The 27,985-nt window shown below is 39.2% G+C and overlaps 1 long non-coding RNA gene across 1 annotated transcript; it reads right to left on the bottom strand.

Annotated features, from left to right (window-relative positions):
* Nucleotides 1–12: 12 nt before the first annotated feature.
* On the bottom strand, nt 13–27,945 carry LOC309863675. The gene is made up of 3 exons (XR_014311171.1): nt 27,856–27,945; nt 3,866–4,016; nt 13–2,787 (listed from the first exon to the last, which is right to left on the bottom strand). It is a non-coding gene; the product is annotated as an uncharacterized lncRNA (long non-coding RNA).
* Between the last annotated feature and the right edge of the window lie 40 nt (nt 27,946–27,985).

Genomic DNA, 27,985 nt, shown 5'->3' with positions numbered 1-27,985 from the left:
TGTGTCTCCTGAGTACCATTCACTTATGTGTTTACTGTGTGTCAGGCACTGGATTCAGCCCTTACCAACAGCAACCTAGTATAGTAATCTTTACAACAACCAATATTACCTACTCGTAGGGTATTATTATCCTTATTTTATACTCAAGGAACTCAACAAGACTCAGGACTACATTACTGTAACAGAGAGGTGCAACACATGTTCAAATAAAATCAGAGCATGCTTCTACTCTTGTGTTAACACAATTTATCTCTCATTAGTCTCCAAATAGATGATAAACACTCAAGTATAAAACAATAAGATAATGAACATTTTATTGAAAAATTACTGTATTTTTTCATACTGTTCTAAGTGCTTTATTCACTCCCCTTCTGTAATAACCCCATTTTCCTTACTCTACAGATGAGTGAAACTGAGGAACATAGAGGTTGAATAACTTGTCCCATCTCACAGAGCTGGTAAGTGGTAGAACAAGGATTCCAGGCAATGTCTCGAGAGTTTATGCTTTTTAATTGCTATTCTGGGCTAAGGGATATATCCAATAAACTTGTACAAATGCAAAGATCCATGCCCTCAAAGAGTTTACTATCTGGTTGAACAGATAAGAGCAAGATGATAAAATCTAGGAGGTCAGATTTCTGGCATATTAACTATCTGTTTTATAGTTGCAAAGCTGTTACACTGGAAACCAACTATAAGACTTTATAATTCACATAGTCTTCAGAATCCAGAGAAGATTCTATGAGTCCTCAGAATCTACAGAAGAAAACTAGCAAATTTGGATGAACACAAAATGAAGCAGATTAAGGATATTATGGAGTGAAAACTGACCTTGTTGGTTATTGCTGAGATAAGGGAGACATGGAAGAGAACCAAGATCACCTGAGTCTATGTCAGTGGGAGACTGACCACATCACCATCAAAAATATACAAGTCTTGGGGCGCCTGGGTGGCTCAGAGGGTTAAGCCTCTGCCTTCAGCTCAGGTCATGGTCCCAGGGTCCTGGGATCGAGTCCCACATTGGGCTCTCTGCTCAGAAGGAGCCTGCTTCTTTCTCTCCCTCTGCCTTTCATTCCCTCTGTTTGTTCTCTCTCTCTCTCTGGCAAATAAATAAAATCTTTTAAAAAAATATATACAAGTCTTAAATAGAGGCTGATGAATTTTTTTTATTTTTTATTTTTTTTTTATAAATTTTTTTTAAAGGTTTTATTTATTTATTTGACAGACAGAGATCACAAGTAGGCAGAGAGGCAGAGAGAGAGAGAGAGAGAGAGAGAGAGGAGGAAGCAGGCTCCCTGCTGAGCAGAGAGCCCGATGCGGGACTCAATCCCAGGATCCGGAGATCATGACCTGAGCCGAAGGCAGCGGCTTAACTCACTGAGCCACGCAGGGCCCCAGAGGCTGATGAATTTTGAGGTAAGAATAAAATTATAGATAAAAACAAATCTATGTGGATAAGTCATCTGCTCCCAAGTAAGAGTAACCACTGTAAAAGCAGATGGTCATTCTGAGAGAGAAAATACAGAGGTATAAGAGCAAAAGTCTGAGGACATATTTCCCATTGGTGCTACAACCCTCATGTACTTATTGCTTCTTACTCATCTGGTACCATATGACAGACAAGGAGGAGAAGGAAAAGTTAGAAAGAAGAATATGTAGCACCTGCCTGGCTCTGGAAAAGGATCAGAAAAAGAATGGGAAACAAGGCTAGAAAGACCACTGTCTAATTTGAGAAGGGTCTAGAATCTCATCTAGACAAAGGCCTATGTTCTGTAAGCTTCATACTGGTCAGCTGGCTCATGCTGTAGGAGCTTCTTGGAGTTGAGACCAAGAACTTTCTCCCAACAGAGCCCGGATGGAATGTGGTCCTGGTATTCCAAGGTTCCACTACATTTAGTACATTGAGTTCTTAAAGAGAAAGACTCTATTTCTATTTTAGGTACTATTGCATTTTCCTAGGACTGTACCTAGCAAAGTACCAGAATCTGTGACTTCCTCAGATTTTGCAATAGAAATTTATTGTCTCAGTTCTAGAGGCTAGAAGTTTGAAATCAAGGTGTAGACAAGCAGGGCCATGTTGTCTTTGAGCTCAGTGGGAGAATCCTTCCTCTCCTTTTGTAGCTTCTGGTATTTTGACAGCAATCTTTGGTGTTCCTTGGTTTGTAGATGCAATCCTGTATTCATGTGCTATTCTGTGTGTCTTTATGTTGTCTTCGCTCTGTGCATGTCTTTCTCTCTGTCCGAATTTCTACCCTTTTTTATAAGAACATCAATCCTATTGAATTAGGCCCACCCTCATGATATCATTTTAACTTGATTATCTCTGTAGAGACCCTATCTCAAAATAAGGTAACATCCTAAGGTCCTGGGGGTTAAGAATTTGAACCTATCTTTGGGGGACACAACTCATAACAGGTACAAAGTTTAGCCTAATAATAAATCAGAGACCATGAAAATAGGAATATTAAATATTGTACATTTTCTTATGGAAGTACAATTTTTAAGGTGCCATAAAGAATTCTCCCGAAACTTAGCTCTGGATTGTAATAAGATAATGATGGCAAGGACATAAATTTTGTGTCTCATAATACAAAAAGAGTACATAATGAAAATAAACAATATAAATTTTAAAAAGAACAATAATGAAGTACAGTTCAATAAACACATAATAAAATTTCTAGAACATAGCTACTATATGCCATGCTATATAAACTTTCCTACTAGTCTGGCATCAAATGTTAATCTATGAATTTTTCATCACTACTCTGAGCACCCCAGTGAGGCGGCCTGTAAAAAAAACAAAAATGACAATTACTATGGTAAGCAAAATTTTCAATAACCACCCAAATATAAAATCAAACTTTATTTTTCAGAAGTATTATCATAAAAGTGGGGGAAAAAAACTTGATGACTTTACATGGATGCCATTTTGTGTTTGTTTGTTTTAATAAAGTAAGTCAATGATGCAGAAAGGCTAGCTTGGAATAACAGAAAAAAAAAATACGGGTCTAAGAATCATGGGAGGGGCACTTCAATGTCTCAGTCAGTTAAGCTCTGCCTTTGGCTCAGGTCATGATTCCAGGGTCCTGGGGTAGAGTCCCTTGCTCAGCAGGAAGCCAGCTTTTTCCTTTCCCTCCACTGCTTCCCCTGCTTGTGCTCTCTCTCTCTCTCTCTGTGTGTGTCAAATAAATAAATATATAAATAAAATCTTTAAGAATCACAGGAATGTAGGCTAAATGATAAGCTTTAAGCAAAATGGGGTTAATGCATTATCCAGTGCGGTTGTGAGAAATGACTGAGATAAAAACATGTGTAAAAGCACCATGAAAATTGCAAAGTGCTTCAACGGTAGGTTATTATCAGATGTGAAGTGTGACATGAAGTTGTCATTATGTTATTTATAGAATAGGAGAGAAAATTTGTAAAGTATGACTATCTTATTTGATAAGTTAATGGACTAAAAGTTATCAATAAATCTATTACCTAAAACTCACTCTTCAAGAATCTAGAAGACCTGAAGCTCTATGAAGTTAAGAGCTATAATCAATATGGAATAATAAAATGCTTTGAGTTTTAGGTGTTTAGCTTGTGTGAATCCAGCTTGTGTGAATACTTAACTCACACTGTAACTTTGGGCAAATTATGTAACCCTTTGTATATCAATTTCCTCATCTCTCAAATGCAAACAACAACCTCTGCCTAATAAACAAATGGTAGAATTAAAAAAATTGTGAAGTGCTTATCACATAGTAGGCATTCAACAAATGATGGTTACTTTGTTTCATAAAATGTCTCGAATCTTTGTATAAGACATATTTCTTTAGCTTTAAAACTCTGCACTATTAAAGAAATGCAATTGGTGTACCCAAGTGGCTCAGTTGGTTAAGTGTCTGCCTTCAGCTCAAAACATGATCCTGGCATCCTGGGATCAAGCCCCACATCAGGCTCCATGCTCAGCAGACAGCCTGCTTCTCCCTCTGCCTGCTGCTTCTCCCCTGCTTGTGCTTTTTCTTTCTCTGTGTCAAATAAATAATAAAATAAATAAAATGTCTAAAAAAAAACCAAAAGAAATGCAATTATGTTCCATTTAAAATTTAAGATGACCTACCAGACACATATATCTTAATTTCTGAAAAGCTTAAGTAAATTTTACTATCGTGTAGTTAAAGAGTAAAATTATTACTAGTATTATTATTAGACTTACCTTCCAGACACTAATAATTCAAAGCCATTGATTTTCCAACCAAACTATGAGGAGAAAAAACCTACAAAAATTAATTACTTATTTTATAGTGCATCCATTTATAGGTAGAATCTTCACATAGTATGTGTTTGAGATAAAGTAACTGATTCTCTACTTAATCTAAAGATCACTGCATAGATTCAAATAAAAAATTATACAAAGAAAAAAACAAAAACCTCTCTTAAAAACTTGGAAGTAGGAATTCTTCTTTGGACAAGATGGAATAACCTGGACCCAATTTATACTACAACATGAAACAACAACAACAACAACAACAACAAAACACAAAAAAGCAGACAAAAAATATGAAACTATAGTATTCAAGACACTAGACATCAGGCAATGAAGAATAGTGTTCCCTATGAGATGTAAAACAAATGAGATGAGACTATGACTGAGTTTCCAGGCTACACACACTGCCAGGGAAGCCTGGCAGATTCCGAGTTGAAATCTGAAAAATCTGTACCGACAGAGAACTCCAGATCTCTGCATAGGGCCTCTCTTGAGCACTCAGCTGAGAACCAGCCACGCATGAACCTGAAAAAGCTACGTAGTGTGGCAATAGTGATTGTTCTCATTAGCAGTCTGGAAAAATCATATTATTCATAGGAAAAATCGGTAGAGTATTCAGAAAGACTTGCCTCAATAGTAGGAAATAATTGGGCCTAGACTAGATGTTGCTCTGGTCCTGTTTAACAAATCTTAAAAGCAAGACCAAAAAGGATTACACGATTTCAAAGTAACTTACCATATTATAATAAAATTATTTACAGGAGTACAAAAATATCCAGCAACCATCAAAGTAAGTTTACAATGTCAGACATCCAATCCAAAATTACCAGGCATGCAAAAAATCAGGAGAAGATGATCCACATTGAGAGAAAAATCTGTCCATTAAAATACACCTACATCAGACACAGATGTTAAAATTAGCATACAAAGACACCGAAACCATTACTATAACTGTATTCCATATGCCAAAAAACACAAAAAACAGATCTCAAGCCCAAACACAAAAATGATCTGAATTTGTACTTCTAAAGAAAACTACAAGCCTGAGATGAATAAAACACAACATAAATAATGCAGAAAAGATTAGTTAACGTTAAGACCTAGCAATAGAAACTATCCAAAAATGTAATAGAAAAAGAATTTTTAAAATGAAGACACCATCAGTGAGCTTCTGAAAACTAAGTGACATAATGTATATAGAATTGGAGTCCCACTAAAGGGAGAGGGTCATGGAAAGTATTTGAAGAAATAAAGGTTAAAAATATTTTCAAGTGTGACAAGACTATAAATTCGCAGCTGCAAGAAGATCACAAACACCAAGGAGAAGAAACATGAAGAAAAGGCACACTGTAATATAATTACTCAAAACCAATGGTAAAGAGAAAATCTTAAAAGCAGACAAAGGAGCTGGGGTACCTGGGTGGCTTAGGCAGTTAAGCATCTGCCTTTGGCTTGGGTCATGATCTCAGAGTCTTGGTATCTAGCCCCTCATCAGTCTCCCTGCTCTTTGGGGAGTCTGCTTCCTGCTCTCCCTCTGCCCCCACCCCCGCTTGTACTTGCTCTCTCTCTCAAAATAAATAAAATCTTTTAAAAAAAAAGGAGCTGACAAGAAAACATGACATCTGTAAAGATACAAAGATAAGGAAGAAAGAAAAATAACCTGTCAACCTAGAATTCTATACTCAGGGAAAAATACCTTTCAAAAACACTGGTGAAATAAAGACTTTCCTCAGACATAACAAAAGTGAAAGAATTCACCACCAGCAGACCTGTATTATAACACTCTAAATGTTAAAGAAGTGTCTTGGGCAAGAAAGAAAATTATTCTAGTGGGAACACTAATAAACACAAAAGACTAAAGAGTACCAGAAATATTAACTGCATGGATAATTATACAAGATTTTTTTCTTAACATTTAAAGTACTTTAAAAAGTAATTTATTATTATAATGCCAATAAAATATAAATAATAAATAATAACAAAACTAAATAAAAATAGTTATGTATTGTTGCATTTATAATATATATAGAAGTAAAATGTTCAAAAAAGCACAAAAGATAGAAGGGAAGAAATGGAAGCATATGATTGTAAATTTCTTATACTCTATGGGAAGTAGTATAGTCTCACTTGAAAGTGGACTGCTAAGTTTGTTTTTTTTTTAAGATTTTATTTATTTTTTTTGACAGAGAGAGAGAGACAGCACAGCAGGGGGCACTGCAGAGGGAGAGGGAGAAGCAGGCTACCCGCTAAGCAAGAAGCCCAACATGGGGCCATCCTAGGCCCTGGGATCATGACATGAGCCCAAAAAATCAGGTTAACCAACTGAGCCACCAGGCACCTCTAGACTGCTAAGTTAAACACGTATAAAAGTGCTAAGGCCACCACTAAGATAAAAAATAAAATTAAAAAAAAGAGTTATAGCTAATAAGCCAACCACTGAGACATAATGGAATCATTAAAAAAAGAAAAACCGTGATTTCACATAAGGCAGAAAAAGAGAAAAATGGGAGCAAAGAGTTAGATGAGACAAATAAGAAACAAATAGCAAGATGACAGGTTTAAAGCTAACTGTATCAATAATCATATTAAAGTAAGTGGTCTAAATACTTTAATTAAAAGGCATAGATTGTCAGATTATATTTAAAAAGGAAGACTCAAAAGACAGTTGGCATGGCTACTGTAACATCAGACAGAAAAGATCAGAGCAAAAACTACCACCAGTGATAAAAAAGGTCATTTCATAATGACACAGAAGTCATTTTACCAGGAAGGCATAATAATTAATTATGTAAGTGTAACTGTCATCAATAGAAGTCCACTAGAGGACTAATTATGAAGGAGGGGAGGTAACACCCGCTAGGCGCACTCAGAATGGTTGGGATGGCAAGAAGCAGGAGTAGATAATAGAATATACTTTATAAAAGTTCCCTGCCCCTAAGATTTTCCTGCTGCGGGGAGAGAAGAAACGGACTACTGAGGATGCCTAATTTGTTTATTTATGTTTTAAAGATTTCATTTATTTATTTGACAGAGAGAGAGAGCGCACAAGCAGGGAGAGGAAGAAGCAGGCTCCTCCTCCTCGGAGCAGAGTGCTTGATGTGGGGTTCGATCCCAGGACCCTGGGATCATGACCAGAGCCGGAGGCAGATGTTTAACCCACTGAGCCACCCAGGAGCTCCAAGGATGCCTAATTTAAAATATAAAAACTAAAATTTCTGTTAGACACAATATCAGATAATAAACCCAACTCTGCAAAGTGTATTTCACTTTCTGTTTGCACATGCAGTAAGACACACACATGTATTTAGAAAATTAGTTTACATTAAAAACCACAAGACAGGATTTTTAAGAACCTAAGTATTACATATGTTTATAATATTTATAAGAATTTATACATAAGTATATATATGTGTGTTTGTGTTTTTTGATTTTGGGTTTTTTTTTTTAAAAAATCACCTGTGAAGCTCTGCTGTTATGAAAGAATGTATAAATCCTGTCTTGTGTATTTTTTTAATGTAATTCAATTTTTCAAATGTCAAACTAAAACTAAATATTTTTCCAGTTGTAATTCACCAAAGAAATAAGTCAACATAGAAGAAACATCTCATGAACATATCTCATTAACACAACACAATTCAATAGAAATGTATTAGTGCCACCCGGTGGCAAACACAAAATTTGGTATACGTGAAGAAGCAGTCTTCAAAACAATAAGTAAATAAATAAATAAATAATTCAGTTTTTAACCTACAAATATTCCTCCAAATCCCTTATTATAATAGTACGTCTCTGAAAGCAATTTTAGTGTCTTTTGTATTTAGGATTCCCAAAAACGACACATGGCAGGTGCTCCATGAATGTTACTCTAATGAGCTGAGTGTGCTTATGATTCATTAATACTTAAAGCTAGAAGAATTTATCTTGAAGACACAACCAAAAAACTGAACTAAGTTTTAGATATAAGGATAGCTACTGTAGCTTATTTAACATAATTTAAAGAAGGGGGACACCTGGGTGGCATAGTCAGTTAAGCAACCAACTCTTGGTTTTGGTTCAGGTCATGATCTTGGGGTTGTGGGATTAAGCTGTGTTGGGCTCTGCACTCAGTACAGAGTCCGCTTGGGTCCCTCCCACTCCCTCACCCTCTGCCCCTTCCCCCGCTCTCTTGCTGTAGCTCTCTCTCAAATAAATAAATAAATCTTTAAAAACTGACATAGCAAAAAATAAATACATAGTAAAAACATTGGAACCAACATATATGTTATTTGAAAGTTGGCTTGATCATTTGCACAATATACTAGTATACATGCTGCCATTGAAAATGATATTGTGAGAAAAATTTAATGACATCATTGTTCAAAGTACATTATTTCAAAATATCAGGTATTCATAGTATCATCTCATTTTCATGTGTGATATATATGTTAAGGTTTTTATGTTTATAATCCATATCATGGTGGTTACCATAGAAGGCATGACAAACAATGCTGACCCCACCATCTGAATCTGGTTCAGATGTAGAGATTGATTTTGATGCCCCCCACACACACACCAAGAGCATACAAAAAAGTTTACTGTTCACATAATGATGCTTTCTGGATGAGCTGGAAGGTTCTCAGTCTGGTCCAAAAATGGCTTGAGAGTGGGGAAAGGAGACTGGCTTGGATTTTTATTGCAATTAATGGGCAGGGCTGGGATGAGGGTTTCCACATATGGACTGCAGTGTGTTACATGCATTTTGAACTTGCTAGAGCTAAAGGAGAGGGAACAACAGGTCTTTCTTATCAGGGGAGAATGGTCTTTCTCTCTTGTTTTTTCTAAGACTTAATTATTTGGGGGGGGTATAATAAGGAGGGGCAAAAGGAGTGAATCTCCTGCAGACTTCCCACTGATCTCAGGGCCTGAGTGAGGCTCAACCTCACAACCCATGAGATCATGACCCGAGTGGAAACCAAGAGTCACACACCCAAAGGACTGAGCCACCTGGGTGCCCAGAGATTGATCTCTTTAGAACTTACATTGATCATGTCATTTCCTTTCTTTTGCCTTTCTTTAGCATTTTTTTTTTATATGTGGTCAGGTAAAGTATAAAATTCTAACCATGACCTTCGGAGTCCTCTGCCCTCTGGCTCCTGTCTACCTCTCCAAGGCTCACCTTTCATTATCCTCCAGCCCTTTCTCTCCATCCCACCATTTGGGACTTCTGGTTCCTGCATTCCTTCAGGAATATGCCTTCAGGCCCTGGAATACATGCTGTAGTTTCTTCTACTTGGCACCTTTGCTTTTTTCCAGAACACAAATTATATTCACCCTGAATATCTCAACTTTAAATGTCACTTCCTCTGGAAGACCGTTATTGTCCCCTTCAGCACAGGTGAGGGCCCCCAGCTATAAATCTCGGAGGTTCCCTGAACATTCCCTCTCCTAATATTCATCTTATCTCAAGTAAGATTGCTGGGGCCTCCTAGACACTGTACCAAGTGTTTCCCCTGCATTCTCTTATTTAACCCTCATAATAACCTATATGGATACAAAGAAAAGAAAAGCAGATGCTCAGAGATCATGTAAAATCCTGAAGTCACAAAAGTAGTAAGAGATAATGACAAATACTGGAAATTTCTTGAGCACCCATAGGATACAATGTGCTCAAAATACTAACAAAACCAAGATATCAAAGGACGCCACTTCATGTTTGGGAGGAGGCAAAGAGGAACAACATAGGCCAATTTCAGTAAGAGCTAGGCAATTAGAGAGAAACTGATTTGAAAAGGGAGGGAAGGTGGAGTCTGCTGGGGGGCAGGAAGAGCTCGGCCCCAAAGGGGACATGGATTTGAGGATCAGTATGAAGGGATCTGGCTTTAGAAGCAGCCTCATGGCAGACTGTGGACCTGATACAGAGCACAACTTCATTAAAGCAAAGTTGTGCACTTGGTTTATTCTGAACAGGTGAATGGGGGATCTAAGAAGCATTAAATGTGGATCTTCCTTTTGTCTATATAACACAATTATCATCATTCTCTCTCCATATGCAGGGAGAGGCTCCACTACACTTGAGAAGCCTGATGGGACTTGAGACTATGTTACAACAAACAACCTCAATTTCCTAAGACATTAAATAGAGTTACCCAAAGAGTTGGGAATCTGACCAGGAAAAGGTTTATCCATCCAATTTTACGGGGAAAAATGACTATATAGAAAAATTAACATAGGTAATATAGTCCCGAATCATGCAGAAGGGTCCTCAAGCTATAAAGACTTTTCTGATTACCCTGATTTTGAAGGATTCCCAAGTATTGAGTATAAACCCTGGAGGTTTTAACATAAAGGTGCAGAAGTTATTACACCAACCATTACCAGTTTAATCAATCAACTTCATATTGCATTTTTAAATCATTCAAGTAACAACTACAACAAAGTATTCCACCCTTTTTTAAAAATGAAATATCACAGTTCTATGAAATGGAATTTAAAATTCACTGTGTGCCTTTTGGTATAGTAGATCTTACTAAGCCTCAAATAGGAAAACAATTTATTTCAACTTGCTTCTAATATTTTATTTATTTAAATAAGTATTAGTATCAAATATTATTTATTAAATATTACTATTTTAGTTATATAAATATCAATTTATAAATATAAACCACATATAATTATATATCATATATTAAAATATAAATAGAATAAATAAAATATTAATGATTAACATTTAATATTTGATAATTATAAATATGATAAATATTAAATATTATCATAAGTATTAAATAAGTATTAATAAATATTATTTAAATAAATTATTTTAAATTAATTTAAATTAAATAAAATATTAAATATTTTAAAGTTAACAAACTGGCACCTGAAAATACATTCTGTAATGGCCAAAGAAATTTAACCATATGTTAGTAGGTAAAACAAAGGTGATACACATTATGCTCCATCAGAACGATGTCAGCACCAAGGTCCAGGGTCTTCCCTTTGGGAAACAGGAAATGATTGTTACTGTGTTTAACCCAGATCAGATCAAAGCTTTTGATTAAAACAAACAAAAAATGCCAATGTACCATTTTGTTCGATGATTGAAATATGCCTCAGGTAATGCCAGGCATAAAATAATGTGGATAAGGAACACCTGGGTGGCTCAGTCAGTTAAGCATCTGCCTTGGGCTCAGGTCATGATCTCCTGGTCCGGGGATGGAGCCCTGTGTCTGGCTCCTTGTTCAGTGGGAGACTACTTCTGCTTCTCCCTCGCCCTCTCCCTCTGCTCTTCCTCCCTCTCTTCTCGTGCACTCTCTCTCTCTTAAGTAAAATAAATAAGTATATAAATAAATAATCTTAAAAAATAATGGGGGTAAAAACACACTTTTCTTTCCTTTTTTTAAATTTTATTTTATTATGTTAGTCATCTTTTCCTATAGGTCTGTTCAATCAAGTATTTGGTCACCATTACCCTCATTCTATAATGCTGGTTTATCTGGGCACCCAATTCTAGAATGACAATCATTTACCTCATAGATGCTATCTCACAATCTTCTGGAGTCCAATTTTACTCCTGAGAGGTTTGCTATCAATCTAATTACTGAGCTTGGTGTGTTGCCTTTTCCCTTACATGTTCTTCTGATCTTAGTTTTGGGTTTTTAGACAGTTGCACTGTGATATAGCTGGTATGGATTTCTTTTTGCTTAATCTCTTTGGGAGTGATTGACTCTCCTTGAATATATATGCTTCATCAACCTTGAAAATTGCTCTTTGGACATTACTTCACCCCCATTCTTTATCTCCCCTTCTTCTAGTGCTCTTAACTGGATAGAGTGTTAAACTTTATAATTCTATCTACATATTTCCAACTTCTGACTTTCCGTCTTTTTGCCCTGGGCTGCATTCTAGGTAATTTTCTCAGATCCATTTTCTAGTTCTTTAATCTTCCATTAATTATATCAAACCTGCGATTGAATTGATCAATAATTATATGCTTAATTAATAGAAGTTCACTCAGTTTTTATTCAAGTCCATCTAGACCTCTCAATGTTTCTTGTTCTTGACTCAGGTTTTTTCCCATCTTTATTCCTTTAAACATCTTTAACATGTTTATTTCCTTCTATGTAAATCATTCCGATTTATGATTTCCATAGACATTTACATATGTTTTGAAAGTTTGGACTCCTTTTAGGTTTGATGAGGCTTTATCTGCTTCCAAGGAAGCATCCTGGATTTGCATTTACCTCTGCCAGAGGTTCTGGTAATATTAGCAACCACTAACTCCTATAAGTAAATTACCAAATAAATTACTCGGACAGAAGTTTTTCCAAACTGAAGAAGTAGTATATATTGGAACACCAACCGGGGAGAAGGCAGATCCATGATCACAGATTCTTAGGGGAGATGTTGTTCCCCCACAATGAACCCCAGCTGAGACAGACAGGTTTCCTTGCAATTCTTCCTTCCTTAAAAAACAAACAAACAAAGAAACAAAGAAATAAAGTCTCTGTTTTTGAGAACCAACATGTCCACTTCCTTCAGGTACCATTTTATTTATCAGCCCACCACTGTCGTTTTGAAGGAGCTGCTAAGTGTACAATGAAGTTAAATATTGCTCTCAAAAACACCTGTTAGCTCTCAGTTCATTCCTAATCCTGACTGCATTTCCACAGCCACTCTTTATTTTAATTATATATTTTTTTGTGTTCCAAAATTCACTGTTTATGCACCATACCCAGTGCTCCATGTAATACGTGCCCTCCTTAATACCCACCACAAGGCTCACCCAACCTCCTACCTTCCTCCCCTCCAAAACCCTCAATTTGTTTCTCAGAGTCCACAGTCTCTCATGGTTTGTCTCCCCCTCAGATATCCCCCAACTCACTTCTCCTCTCTTTCTCCCAATGTTATTCCTTATAGTCCACAAGTATGTGAATTCACAGCCACTCTTGATGTCCCATCTCCATGACCCACCCGCCATCTTTCATTAGACTCAGGAATTACACTATGACCAGGGATGTGGGTAGAGGGAGTGTGTCTCGTTATGTCACCTAGCAGGGAACCAAGTGCCCCAGGAATGAATGGAGTGCTACATGAATTCAGGAGGAACAAGAGGAAGAATTTCCACTAGATGTTGTACCATCTGTGGCTAAGCAGAGAGAGAAATAGGTAGGGTGTGTGTGTTAGGTTAAAACGAACGGCACTGAAAAACAGCCGCAGGCTTTCTACAAAACAAGTGTTTTACACTCCAAAATCAACTCTTAGCTTCTCTGCCTAACTCACTCCAGTTAGCTGTTTTGATCAGATCCGTTTATTGCAAGCCTTCTGCGGACAGGCCCCATGAGAGACAGAAACAATGCATTCACAGGAAAAAGATAGAATCCCCAGCTGACAAGGAGCCCATGGTGTGGGCAGAGGCAAACAGAGGATCACAGCATGTCTCCCTTCTAGCTATATTATCAGTTCCCCAGGGCCGGCCCAGATGTTTACTGCCCTGTGTATCCCCAGCCCACAGCACACACGGCTACCTTGTAGTGCTCAGTAAAGCAACAGAAGTATGAATTGGAACCTTCAAACCTCTTACAACCCACAATCTAACCCCCAAAGGTTAAAGATGAATTCCTTTCTGTACTGCTGTTGGCTTAGATATACCAAGGGGATACCACTGTAGCAGCTAATGGCTATCAGAGAATTTCTGCTTCCTCCACTCCAGGCCCCAGAGATTAAAAACTATGTGGGTTCTTGAGAAAGTCCTTTTGATACTCCTAAGAATTTCTGCTGTTACTGCGCACTTGGAAGAAAGGCTTTTGAAATGATTGACACTTTGAAGCCACATGTGTTCAACTACAAGCCAGAGGAAGGAAGGATGGAAGGCTAGAGGAAGAAAGGGAAGAAAAGACCTTTCCAAAGGTCCACATTCATGCTTTTTTTTTTTTTTCTAAAGATTTTATTTATTTATTTGACAGACAGAGATCACAAGCAGGCAGAGAGGCAGGCAGAGAGAGAGAAGGAAGCAGGCTCCCTGCTGAGCAGAGAGCCAGATGCGGGACTCGATCCCAGGACCCTGAGATCATGACCTGAGCCGAAGGCAGCGGCTTAACCCACTGAGCCACCCAGGCGCCCCACATTCATGCTTTTAATGGTGTCTGGACATTTCTTCCCACTCTTCACATCTGTGATAGCAGATCCTTGCAGAGTTTCCTTCTATAAATATTTTGCAAAAAAATATTTTAAACTTTTATTCATGAAGAGCTTACTTTTGATTATACATGCTAAAACAAGAAACACATGTGATATATGAATAGAATCCTACATATTTCCCTGTTGGAATAAAGAAATTAATATGCACTGAAAAAGGTGTTCTGTTTCTGGCACTTTTCACACAATCTTTCACTTAGTTTTCCAAAGAACCCTGTAAAGGAGGTATTAAAACCCTCATTGTATAATCAAGGATCCTGAACCAAGGAAAGGCTGAGTGAAGCTTAGTAGTGAAACGTGTGCAAGACAAGACACTTGACTTCTCTGAGTTTCTTCATCTTTGAGACAGGACACTGACAATATCTGTTTCATAGTGTTGTTGCAAATACATAATCTCTCTAATTCTTGCAAAGTGATTTAACAAATTTGAAAGGTCCTTGAGCAATTTATTTCCAGTAAAGAGTCATGCTTCCCAACAAGTTAAAGTTAAGAATATGGGTGCCTGGGTGACTCAGCCTGTTAAGCATCTTCCTTCAGCTTGGGTCATAGTCCTGGAACCCCAGGAACAAGTCCCACATCGGGCTCCCTGCTCCATGGGAAGTCTGCTTCTCCCTTTGCCCTTAACCCCACTTGTGCTCTGTCTCTCTAATAAATAAGTGAAATCTTAAAAAAAAAAAATAAGAAGAATAAATTTACTAATAGGGGTGCCTGGGTGGCTCAGCCGGTTAAGCGTTAAGCATCTGCCTTCAGCTCAAGTCGTGATCCCAGGGTCCTGGAATTGAGCTCTGCATTGGACTCTCTGCTCAGCAGGGAGTCTCCTTGTCCCTCTCCCTCTGCCCCTCCACCCATTTTTGCTTGCATTCTATTCTAATAAATAAGTAAAATCTTTAAAAAAAATTACAGCACGTTTTTCACCACATGGGGACCATTAAGGCTGAAGTCTGCCTCATGCTAATGTTACGTCATATTTAAAACCCACCAACAGTTATGATGGCAAATTCACTCACAGAAGTTACTTTTTTGATAGTATAAAAAGAAACTCTTCCTTAGAATGAAGAAACAGATGAATAAAAATACATTGTCTACACAGAAATGAGCCACCTCTGAAAGGTCATCTGCACAGTAGTCATCACCAGTCATAACTCGGAGCCCGGGCACACCGCACATTTAGTAAGACCACATGAGGGGACCAACGGCTCAAGGAAGATAAAGCGAATGAGCAGATATCTCTGTTCTGTTTACACTTAAACAGTCGATTGATTTTTTGTGTGTGTTCCAGACAGCCAGTGTCGATATGACAAATATCCAGGGACCTGCAAAAGTGTTTGTATTTCAGAAGTAGGATCATATGTCTTTCACATTTCACAGGGAGCTGAACCCAGATGGTACCAAGGAAACAGTGCCAATGAAAAGCATGATGTTTGCCTGAAACATGCAGCTTTTCAAACTGAAGGGCTTGTGAAAGAATTTACTCATGTCACTTCCCTTCCTGTTGTGACACAGTCTGCATGGCTTGCAGCAAAGTCTACCAGCTGGAACCTAAACAAGGGTAAGAGCAGAAAGGTAGGTAATGACTTGTACTAAAGAACCGTATCCAATTTCAGTGTGAACCTCCATGTCCAAAGCAGGGTCCAGAGCCATTTGAGACACTGCCTTGATTCATTAGTCAATACATCTTTAACACCACATGCATAAAGTAGTTTATAAACACAAACAGATAACCAATCAAGGCAGCTGACAGAGCAGATTTATACCGTAACACAGATCAGAAAGGGATTTCTAGTGCTCAGTCCTAAGGGTTACACCAAAATCTAATGAGACCACAGTAGGCCATCTTAACTGTTCATCGCATGATACAAGGGCTTCTTGCTTCAGGACGTATTGCATAAATGTCAAGAACCTCCCACTATGTCTTCTCCAGGGACAACTGCTATTTTCAAATCAACACCAGTCTCCCTGGCTATCTTGTCAAGGGCAGAAGCACACTCCAGAGGACAGTGCCCCCAGCAGAAGACATGCCCTATGGCCATCACTCCCTTGTGAGACTAACCACCAGCCTACACCCAACAATCCCCCCTCCTTTTTTTTTTTTTTTTTTGCTTTTAGAGTCAAGTACACAAAAGGCAATGGCATCCCTGTACAATAGCTAAGTGGTGCAGCCACTACTGGTGTTCACGCCCATCGGATGCATGGCTAATAACCAATGTCAACAGATTTAAGAGTTGAGTCCTAATAAAAATATCTGTGGGCTGTTAAAGGAAAGTTTAGTTTTAATCTTCAAAATTATCTGGATTTTCTAAATAATCCTCCAGAGAGGACTGATCTAATCGATTAACTTTCAGACTCTAATTAATTTCATCTCTGATGGTGTCTGGTTGAGACAGTCCACATGGAACCCCACTAAGAGGTTAAAACTAGAGATTTCAGATTCTAGAATTCTAGAGTAGATGAGACTCTAGTGAGCACCTAATCCAGTGAGTCTTACCTTTGTAAGATAGTCTTTGGGGAATCTGAAAAAAATTATGGATCCTCTCTTTAGGGAGAAAAACTGTTTTTGCTTCTAATTTTAGGGACATCTCAGATTCCCTAAAATCCATCCTTGGTCACCAGATTGGAAAATCTTGACCTAATCCAACCACCTCATTTACAGAATAAGAAATTAGGGTACAGAGAGGCTCAGTGACTGGTCCAGCGTCATGCAGCTTATTAATGACAGAGGCAGGATCAAGACCTGCTCTTCCCCCTCCTTGTCCGCCATCATCTGTGGCGGATTTGTGTGTATGGTTAATGGTATGGGTCATTAGACAATACCTGCAAAGCTCTGAATGCTCTGCTCAGCCACTTCTATTAACTGGCCAAAGAATGATTATTAACTGTACATAATTAGAATGTATAACCACTAGTCCTCTTTCTAACCAAGCACATTTTTTTTTTTTCTGTTTTCACTTTCCTCTACCTACTCAGGTACATCTGAACTCAGTCCCTTTCGCCTCCCTGACCCCACCAACACTTTCTTAAAAGTCCTTCCTCCCTGGGCTCTGGTGACACTGTACTAACCAGGTTCTTCCCCTTCCTCCTCCCTTCCCTTCACCCCCCTCCTTTGTCTCCACAACCTCTCCTCTTTCCTTCTTCCTAGCTTAACCCTATTCTCCCTCGTATCCATTCCCTTCCCTTCTACAGAAATCCCCATTCTGCCTCATAACCGTTCCCATCCCTTCTACAGAAATCCTTCTCAGTCATAGCTTCAACTGTTACTTTTTTTTCTTCTTGTTTTAGGATCTTATTTATGTATTTGAGAGAGAGCAGGAGGGAGGGACAGAGAGAGAGAGGGAGAAGACGACTACCCCCTGAGCAGGGAGACTGATTCAATGTGGGGGCTCGATCCCAGGACCCTGAGATCATGACCTGAGCCAAAGGCAGACGTTTAACTGGCTGAGCCATCCAGGCGCCCCTGAGCTGTTATTTCTATTGAAGGAAACTCTCTCCCCCAAATCTTCCTCTTTCCACCCTCTCATCTAAGATGCATTAGTGTCATTGGCTTTGTTTATCCAGGATATCTGGCTCTATGTCTGCCACACAGCAAGACTTCAGTGGAGTAACTGACATTTCATGATTCCAGAGTAAAAGATAATATACAAATATTTATATTTACCACCAGTACCTGGGGTTTATAAGTTTTGGCAAGTCTGACACCTTGCTTTTTGCTTTACTTTCTCTGGGTAACTAAATTTTCAAAAGGGGATATAGCTCCTCCTGGTGGATAATAATCATATTTTAAAATGCAGACCTCCGGGGGTACTTGGGCGGTTCAGTGGGTTAAGGATCCAGCACTTGCTCTCAGCTCAGGTCTTGATCTCAGGGTCATGAGTTCAAGCCCACGCTGGGCTCCACATTGGCATGGAGTCCACTTTAAAAAAATAAATAAATAAATTCAGACCTCCTAACTCTTAATGTATTCTGAAATGGATCAACAATAAAACTAAAGTGTACATAATAAGTACATGCAGACTATTAATCATTCAAAAGCTCTTCAGCTTAAAGATCTTAAACAACAATAAGGGACTTCTCCTTTTAAATCAGAGATCCATTTTTAAGAATTAAAAGAGAGATATTCAGTAACGTCATTTCCAGTTACCTTGGTATCCAACTGCAAAAGGCTTTCTTGGTTAGCCCAGTAAATAAATCACAGCACTCTGAACATGAGACCAGAGTCTTGGGTTTGGTTCCAGTATGGTAAGCAGCTTTTATGGTGCCACAGCTATAAACCTCACCCTGACTCCAGGAAGATGCTCTAATAAGATTTGTCTTGTGCCACCAAAGACGCAAAGTGAGGAGAGCAAACAACCAGTACAGTCTTAACTCTCTGACTGGAAATCAACCCAAACATGCTGGTGGGTTAACAGTGGCTATATTTTAAAATATTCTTTCATCTAATGACTACTGCCTTCTCTCCTTAGAACCACATCAACGTGACTAATAAAGCCTCTCAAATGTTGAGTTGTTTAATTATTTACGTTTAGTGACTATATCAAAGTTATATATAGTTATAGCTGTAGATAGAAATATACAGATACTTTTCTTTATGTCTTCTCATTCTTAAAATCTGACACACTGCTGAATATAGGAAATTAAGATGATTTAATGATATTTTTCAAATTACCTTTTTAGTTAAAAAAAATACCTTTTTTAGTGAATATCCTTTATATATGGAGCCATGGCATCTGCATAAAATCAGGAACATAGCCCAGGTCCTAAAAATATAACAATAAGGGGCACCTGGGTAGCTCAGTGGGTTGAGCCTCTGCCTTCGGCTCAGGTCATGATCTCGGTGTCCTGGGATCGAGCCCCACATTGGGCTCTCTGTTCGGCAAGGAACTTGCTTTCCCCCCTCTCTCTGCCTGCTTGTGATCTCTCTCTCTCAAATAAATAAATAAATAAAGTTTAAAAATATAACAATAAATGTGTTATCCACTCTAAAGTGTATTTATTTGGGTGCCTGGGTGGCTCAGTCAGTGAAGTGTCTGCCTTTGGCTCAGGTCATGATCCTGAGATCCTGGGATCAAGTCCAGAATTGGGCTCCCCATACTCAGTGGGGAGCCTGCTTTTCCTTCTCCCTCTGCCTGCCACTCCCCCTGTCTGTGCTCTTGCTCGCTCGCTCTCTGTCAAATAAATAAATAAAAATCTTTTAAAAAATAAATAAAATGTATTTAGTTAACTCAAAGGTAACAGTGCAGACTAATCAATCTTTTAGTTACTTACAAGGTTTCATTAAACATTAATAGCAATATTTATGTTATCTGGAAAGAACCAATGCCATGTGATTTTTAAAATATAACCAATCAATGGAAAGGTCTAACATTATGTTCCATAGAAACTGGACTTTCATTATCCCCAAAGTGGTAAAATGAGGATCAAACAAAACTTACCACTTCTCTTTGTGATCTCTTAGGAGTTTTAAATCCTAAGTTTTATTAAAACCTAAAGTTCTCAACACTATCCATGCCCTGACCATTCATTACTAAAATCCTACACTAATTCTCAGGGGAAGGCAATGGTGCCTCCTTTGCTTGAGAGAGTATAGAAACAGATGCAAGAAACCAAAAGGGTAGATTGGATTAAGAGTTATCATAGGTGATGAAGTTATTTCAAAGTACTCATTTGCAGTCAAATTACACTTTAAAGCACAAATTAGGTAATTAGTTGTGTTCCTATGGGTTTATTTTTAAAATTAATTCTGCCAAGCCGAAGCAGCTATTTACATAAGCTAAATATCACAAAGTTGATGACAGAGCTATATTAAGACTTTTGCTATTCTCTAACAAGCTAAATAATTTGAATGGTTTTCTTGTCTAAATGGAAATTCTGTTGGGACACAGTCCATGCTTCAGGCCAATTTCTAGGCCTTAAATATTAAAATAAAAAAATCGAATCCACTAGAACTAACAAATATTTCAAAGTTAGGACTAAGATATTTCTCATGTACTATCTGTGACAGCATAATGTTAATAAAGCTTTTTACAAGTATAATTTTGGTGCTACCAAAAGGCTTGGATATCTCATCACTTATGTAACCATTTCATTTTTGTTAGGCATTTAGGTTTTTAGATTTTTGTGTATATTGTAAATGAGGCCACATTATCGATCTGGGGGAACAAAGCTCTTGCAGAGTTGGCTGTATTTCCTTAAGATATTTCTGCCTTAAGTGACAGCAACTAATCAAGTTACTATTTTTCTAATAATGAGAAGGCCTAACACTGTAAAGCTTTATAATAAGTCACTTATAAAGACATTGTCTTGTGTAATATCTTTTAAATTATGGTTACACGGTTATTAAAATGACCATCTCTGAGAGATAACCAAAACCCAAACAACCCAGCTTCTCTCCATATAGTAGCTGAGGAACTAGAAGTAAAGCACAAAGTATGTATAATTTACTTTTTTAAAAAAAAAATTAATAATAATTTAATGAAAATTGAAAAATGCATGAGTATAATCTTATTTCCTTTACATTACCCAAATACCAAATCTGTAGATACACACTCGTGCATTTTGGGGATATTGCCCCGGAAATCCCTTCTACCTTACTGAGCTTTTCTTGCCATTGTACTTTACATTCAAGCCTTGCCATATTGGGGTGACAATCCACTCATAGTCTCGCTAACTGAAGGACAAGTAAATTCTCATACGGCAAAAGAAAAGACAAGTAAATCGAAAAATATCTATGGCAAAGATTTTCCCATGTCCCAGTGCTCTCGACTTTATTTCCTTCAAATGGCAAGGATTCTTTCTAAAATAAATTATATATTAGCAATTCACTGGGTGCAAAATCCTATTTGCTATTCTAAGCTCATAAACAATTTAGGCAAAAACCAACTCTGCCCCTCACAGCTTTTGGTGTGTTGTAAAGAGAAGACAAAGAGAAAGTCTGTTCTTACCAAGCCTCTAGGTTTCCGCCTTCTTCCATTCTGAAATAATGTATTGTCTTCAAGTTACTCCCTTATTAAAAACCTCATTCCAAGGCAGTGCCCAAAGTACAAAACAAGACATAAAAGTCTAAAGAAAAATACTACCCTAAAATGTTTCATCCTCCTAAGCATTGTTATGTTGAAAGGTATGGGCTTTGTCTTAATGTGGCGTCCCTCGTCTCCAGCACTGTACCGAATGGGCACTTAGCAAAATTTGATTGAATTAATGTTTGAATGACTAAGAAAAACATTTCAAAACAACTCTTCTAAAAGTTTCTTCACATCACATCCTTCATTTTTCATACCCACAGGTTAGGTAAGCTTCTAATTTCTTATTAACTGCCATAGAATCCTTTATTCTGTCATGTTGAAATTCCTACAACCTACTTTAAAGATTCCATGTAAAGGCTTTTCACAGGTGGGGACTTTTTCCACCAGACAGAGACCTTGGCACAGCAAAGCCTTATGTCAATACATAAAATAAGCAGAGTTAATTAAGAATTATTTATTAATTACTGAGATACTTATACTTTTTTTCCCTATACTGCAAGAAAGATGGATGGATTTTATAACCCTAAAAGAGTAAACTCAGACATGATGTAATATATGTACGGAAAACCCATTAAAATAAATGAAGAAATTGCTGAAAGATAAATGGTTCTATAATTAATTCTGTGTGATTTCTCCAGGACCCGTGAGCTCAGAAAAGGCACCAGCAACTGCTTTGAGATGAGGAGCAGTACCATCTGTTGAAACATTGGGTGTCAGTCTCCAATTGAGCCATTCTATAGACCACACACAGAACAGAATCTTTTCATCAGTGATTTCAGAGAAGGAAGAAAAATCTCACTTTGTGATTTCATGTCAAGATGCTTAGTAGAAGCGTGAAACTCAAACAGGGCACCAGTGGTTGTATTTGTGATCGTGGGAATATTGTGGTAACGGAGAAAAGGAAGACAAGAACAAATGGATGCCACAACAATCAGACAAAGCCGGCACTGTGGCTGACAGATAATTCAAATGACCACTGTAGGCTTCACGAACAATGTAAAATCCAAGACAGAGATGTAGACAGCATTGTATATTAGTGTCACATATTTTTAAATGTTTCCTTGTTCAGATTCTTCAGTCATATCTGCCTGTGTTTCAGTAGCCCAAGAGCAGACAGAGAGGCTCATGAAATCTGCTTTCTTGAGAAAAGTCATCTGAACAAGTGTAAGACACAGTAGAAAATTTCCAGAAGGAACAGAACTGCCTGTCAGTCTGCCTTCCGTGCAGTGATGGGAGCTGCAAAGAGCCCAAAGCCCAAAGAGATGGTGCAAGGATGACCTTCTCCCAAAGGCTGCGAGGTGTCCTCACTCAGGTCACCTTCTGTGGGATCAGAGTTCGAACCAACTTTGCCCCCTCAAACTGTGAGCCTGAGGGCTACTGAAGAATTAAATGAATGAATGTAATTGTACACTGCGTTAATCAGAACTTTTTTTTTAAAAAAAAAAAAAGTAGATAGAGTTGAGAAGATAGAAATAATCATCTCATTTTTCTAAAGTTTATCTTTACCAAAAAAAAGTTCTCATTCCTTGCTGAGAGTCTCGGGTTTTAAACAAAGGTAAACTACATGTTGAATTTGGTATAAGTCTGGAAATAAATAAAGATCAGTAAAAATTATTCTGGATCCAGGAAATAGGTAGTATTCTGTTTTGTATTCCCAAAGCCCAACACTATGTTCAAGAAATATTTGCTGATGAGTAAATGTTTAACTAAAATAATGCAAATTATATTGCTATTACAGAATTCCTGATGAATATATATGAGACTAAGAGCTATTCCCAAAGAGTAAACCTATGTGCAATTGATAAATAACTGATACACTGTGTGTGAGAGGCACTGTACCCGGCAAAGATGAATAAAACCTGGTCTTGTGGGTACTTACAAGGCCGTTAGGCTTAACGGGAAAAATATGGCCAACTTCAATGAAGAAGCCCTTTCTTCAAATGTAACGTTCCATGGTCAAGCACACTGTTGTCTTCCTCAGTTTAGGCCAATTTTAACCTTGTTGAGGCCTCATACATTGGGATAATCTCACCCCACGTGGTGCACTGAGCTCAATCACTCAGGAACCCACCCATGGAGGGGCGGGACTTCTGGGGCGGGGCTTCCCGGAGGCGGGGCTTCCCTTCTGGTTGGGGTTTGCACTTAGGAAAAGCTCAAAAGATTACCTGGGTTCCTCAAGTCCTTCTGAACCTGCATGATTATTGAGGAGGGGCTAGAAAGCCAGGGAAAGGGTACATCACAACCAAAGCAGGACTGCTTAGGAACTCCCAGGGAGGTTCTGAAGTCGCCCTATTTTACCTAGCAGTCCCTCCTAGTCCATAACTTTTAAATCTAAGCGACAAGAATCCAGAAGTGTGCCTGGGATGCAGGGTCCCCTCAACTCACAACCTTCTGTGTCCTAGAGGCCTCAAAGCTAACTCAGTCTCAAGAATATGGCCTATACCTTTGGAGTTGCAAGGAAAACTAACTCAAAGATGAAAAAAAATAATCAGTATGCTATCTGACTTCCTAGTGTCTTCTAACTGCATTAGGGACAGACTTTTTGTCCTCAAACAGTTTGCATTGTATACACCTAAAGCTGGCCTACCTACACTGTAACTCAGGAGACTGAGTTTCCTGAAGATAAGGGCATGTCATATTTCCTTTTGAATCTCTATGTTCTGTCAATGTGTGCTGAACTAGAATAGATAGATAGTACTCACAGGGCAGGACCAGATAGCTTCGCCCCACATAATTACTTGGATTACCAGTATGTGGTTAAGCAGTTGAATCTGTGCACGTTTTGCCAAAGACTGAGGTAATAAAAATATATATTGCCTTCTTAGGTACAGCAGGGCCAAAGGACATGCAAAAATTATGCAGGAACAATAGGATGTCAGACAATCACTTTCATTATCAATACCACTAATTACTAATTTTCTGAGTGCATTATGTTATGAACACTGAAATCATTGACTCTGAAAAGTCTGTTATAGTAGACTATATACAGTATCTTCAGTAATATTAGTGCCCTATGTAAATGTGTGGCTTTATAGCTTACAAAACACATTCACACACAGAAGTTATCCAAACTGCTTGTTTTCTAGCTTCCTTATAGCCAAATGCTTTATATACCCCTATATTTTGCCTCATACTCACAACAAACCTTCAAGCTATTATATTTTGTCCATACCACAAATGTGGAAAATGGAACTTCTGAGACGTCCATACTATTTGTGAGTATGTAACCAGGGTTTGCTCCCAGGTCTAACTACAAAGCCCAAGTTCTTTCCAGCATACAAAATGGCCTTACAATATGATCTTCACTTTAGCCCTGTGATCTAAATATTATAAATATTACCCTTCAGACTCATTCATTCAATAAACATTTGTCAATAACCTTCCATGTGATGTTTGTGCCTCCAACAAAATTCATATGTTGGATCCTAATGCTCAGTGTGATGGTATTAAGTGGGGCTCCTGGGAGTGTTTAGGACATGAATGGGATTAGTACCCTTATAAAAAAGACCCCGCAGAGTTTCCTAGCCCTCTCCAGAAGGTGAGGACACAACAAGAAGTCTACAACCCGGGAGATGGCCTTCACTCCACTATAACAGCACTTTGGTCTCAGACTATCAAAATCTCTGCCAGCTTGGGAGTTTCCATTCTGGGAAGAGGATGGAAGGAGGGGGAAAAAAGAAAAAACACCCACAAATATCTGTCAGCTGGCAAGAGCTGTGGAGAAAGATAATGCAAGGCAAGGGGTTAGGAAGTACCAGGAAGGAAAGGGTTGAAAGTGACTATTGGATGTCAAGTGGTCAAGGGTAGGGGTCTTTGATAAGATGGTATTTGAGAGAGCAGAGGCCTAAAGGAAGTGAAGGAACCAGCTGGTGGGTTGTCTGGGAAAAGGAATGTTTCCAATGGAGAGACTAGTAAGTGCAAAGTCCCCCAGACAGGGATGTGCTTGGTATATTGGACTAACAGCTGGAAGATCAGTGTGCCAGCAGGGCCAGTGGGCAAATGGTGGGGGGCAAGGAAGAGATGAATCCAGAAAAGAATCTGAGACTAAGTTACACGTTTAGGTCACTGTAAGGACTTCAGATTTTACTCCAAATTCGAGAAGCCATTGGACATTGGACAGTTTTCTTCCAACATAGGACATGACTGACTTGCAGGATTACTCTGAGGAGAACACACAGCAGAAGGGCAAGGGAAAAACCAGGGGGATGAGGTAGGAGGCCGTTACTACAGTCCGATTCAAGAGACAGTAGTTTAGAGGAGAGTGAAGGTAGAAGACAGGTTGGACGGCAAAGGTGTTGGCCTGAGTGTAGAAAGACAGGGTTGTCGTTGGCTAAGATGAATGAGACTGGGGGAGCATCAGATTTGGGGGTGAAGATCAAGAGTTCACCTTTAAACATATTATCTCTGAGATGCCTCTTCCAGAAGATGTCAAAGAAAACAAGTGGATATGGGAATACGGATTTCAGAAGAGGACAAGTCCATGTTGGAGGCGGACGGGTGGAGCCTATATCAAAGTATCGATGTTAAATATCATAGAGGAGAGTGCCTAAAGAGTGAGTCCAGGGGCACCTGGGTGGCTCAGTGCTTGGGCATCTACCTTCAGCTCAGGTTATGATCTCAGGGTTCTGGGATCAAGCCCAGCATCAGGCTTCCTGCTCAGGGGGAAGCCTGCTTCTCCCTCTCCCATTCCTCCTCTGTGTTCCTGATCTCACTCTCTCTCTCTATCAAATAAGTAAATGAAATCTTTTTTAAAAATTAAAAAAAAAAAAAAAAGACTGAGTCCAAGAGGAGGCCTGTAGCACTGTAAATCTTAGGTTTTAGAGATGAAGAGGGACAGTCAAGGAGACTGAGAAGGAGTGGGCAGGGAGGAAGGAGGAAAACTTCAGGAGACTTCAAGAAAAAAGTATTTAAGGAGAGAGTGATCAATTTGCTCCAATACCGCTGACAGGTCCAGGAAGATGAGGGCCGACTGACCACTGATTTTTTAGCACTCACTGGCTAGTGGATGGAGGTTATTAGTTCCAGCTCTCCTGAAGTGAGATAAACAAGGTTCCAAGAGATTACATAAATTGAACAATCAAGGTCACATAGCTAATTAGCTTTAGAACTGGGCCCAGAACCTATTGAACACAGCCCTTCAGAAGTTGGCCCTGTTTCTTTTTATTTTTTTTTAAAGATTTTATTTATTTACTTGACAGACAGAGATCGCAAGTAAGCAGAGAGGCAGACAGAGAGAGAGAGAGAAGCAGGCTCCCTGCTGAGTAGAGAGCCTAATGTGGGGCTCAATCCCAGGACCCCGGGATCATGACCTGAGCCGAAAGCAGAGGCTTTAACCCACTAAGCCACCCAGGCACCCCCAGAAGTTGGCCCTGTTTCTTGAATAGGAGAGCAGGCTCTTCAATAATGTATTATGATCTCATGCTTCTCTTGGTAACTGTGATTCAGGTGGGGGGACTCTTAAAGAACATTAACTCATTAACTGTAAACAAAAGGAAATAAACATCAATAGGATTTGGGGGCATGATGACAAACAATGGTTTGGTATTTCATGCCAGAGACAATGGCCCTCAAATCAAACGGTATAGGTATAGACGCTACAACTAGGGCATGCCCAAGTGTTAAAACACATTTCAATGCAAAAAAAGGTTGCATCCCCCCCCCCCCCGCCTCAAATGACTTCTCTGTTCATTGTATTTCACTAGGTGATTCCATGTAAATAAATAGATAAATAACCCCAGGCCTGATTACCCTATGTTAATGCGTATGGTTAGTCCAGGTTTGAATAATGAGGATCACTTGATTTCCTCCTTATAAAGTAGTCCAAAAAGGGAGAGAGGGAGAACACAGTTGTACTTTGAATAAATGAAACAAATCTTTGGGCAGGGTCGGGGAGACAAAGGCACAAGAAAGCCCTAAACCATGGAGGTACAAAAGCCACGGTTTTAAGTCCCCACTCCTAACCTCAAATCCCTAGCCACCAAAAGCCGAGCCCACTGTGTTGTCCCCGTCGGCCGAAAGATTTCGATTTCCAACAGGAGGAAGAACAGGGAATGGACGGACGGAAAAGAGAAACAAGGCTCCGAACATTAACGCTACTCGGGGTGGGCCGGGAGGGAGGGACCCACTAGCAAGGGCAGGCAGGGAAAGGCAGGCGGGCAGGCACTTCTCCACGGAGGGGCTGAGCTCCGGAGAGGGGAAACCTCGGTGCGAACCTCGGACGCGTGGTGGAGCAAAGCGCCAAGTGTCAGCGCTCGGACGGCGGGCCCTACACCTGCCGCCTCCCTGCAGGGTTGCGGCCGACGCCTCGCCCCTCCCTTCGCGTTCTTCCGAGAACGCAGGGCACAAAACGCGGGGTGGACAGGGTGCCCGAGATCAGCGGGAGTAAGCGCGGGGCGCAGGCTGCGGCTCGGTTACCTGATGCTCTGGAGTCTCCCCGGAAGGTGCAGGCACAGCCCCCGGATCCCGCCCATCACCGCGCCGGCTTCGGCCTGGGTGCCCAGCGGCGGTGGTCCCGCGTTCCAGCGGGAGAGCCGCCCGCCGCAGG

Source organism: Mustela nivalis, assembly GCF_964662115.1.
Source record: "Mustela nivalis genome assembly, chromosome: 4".
In the NCBI taxonomy this organism is placed as follows: Eukaryota; Metazoa; Chordata; class Mammalia; order Carnivora; family Mustelidae; genus Mustela; species Mustela nivalis.
The sequence above is the reverse complement of the archived record's forward strand: the minus strand, read 5'-3'. Positions and strand labels throughout refer to the sequence as shown.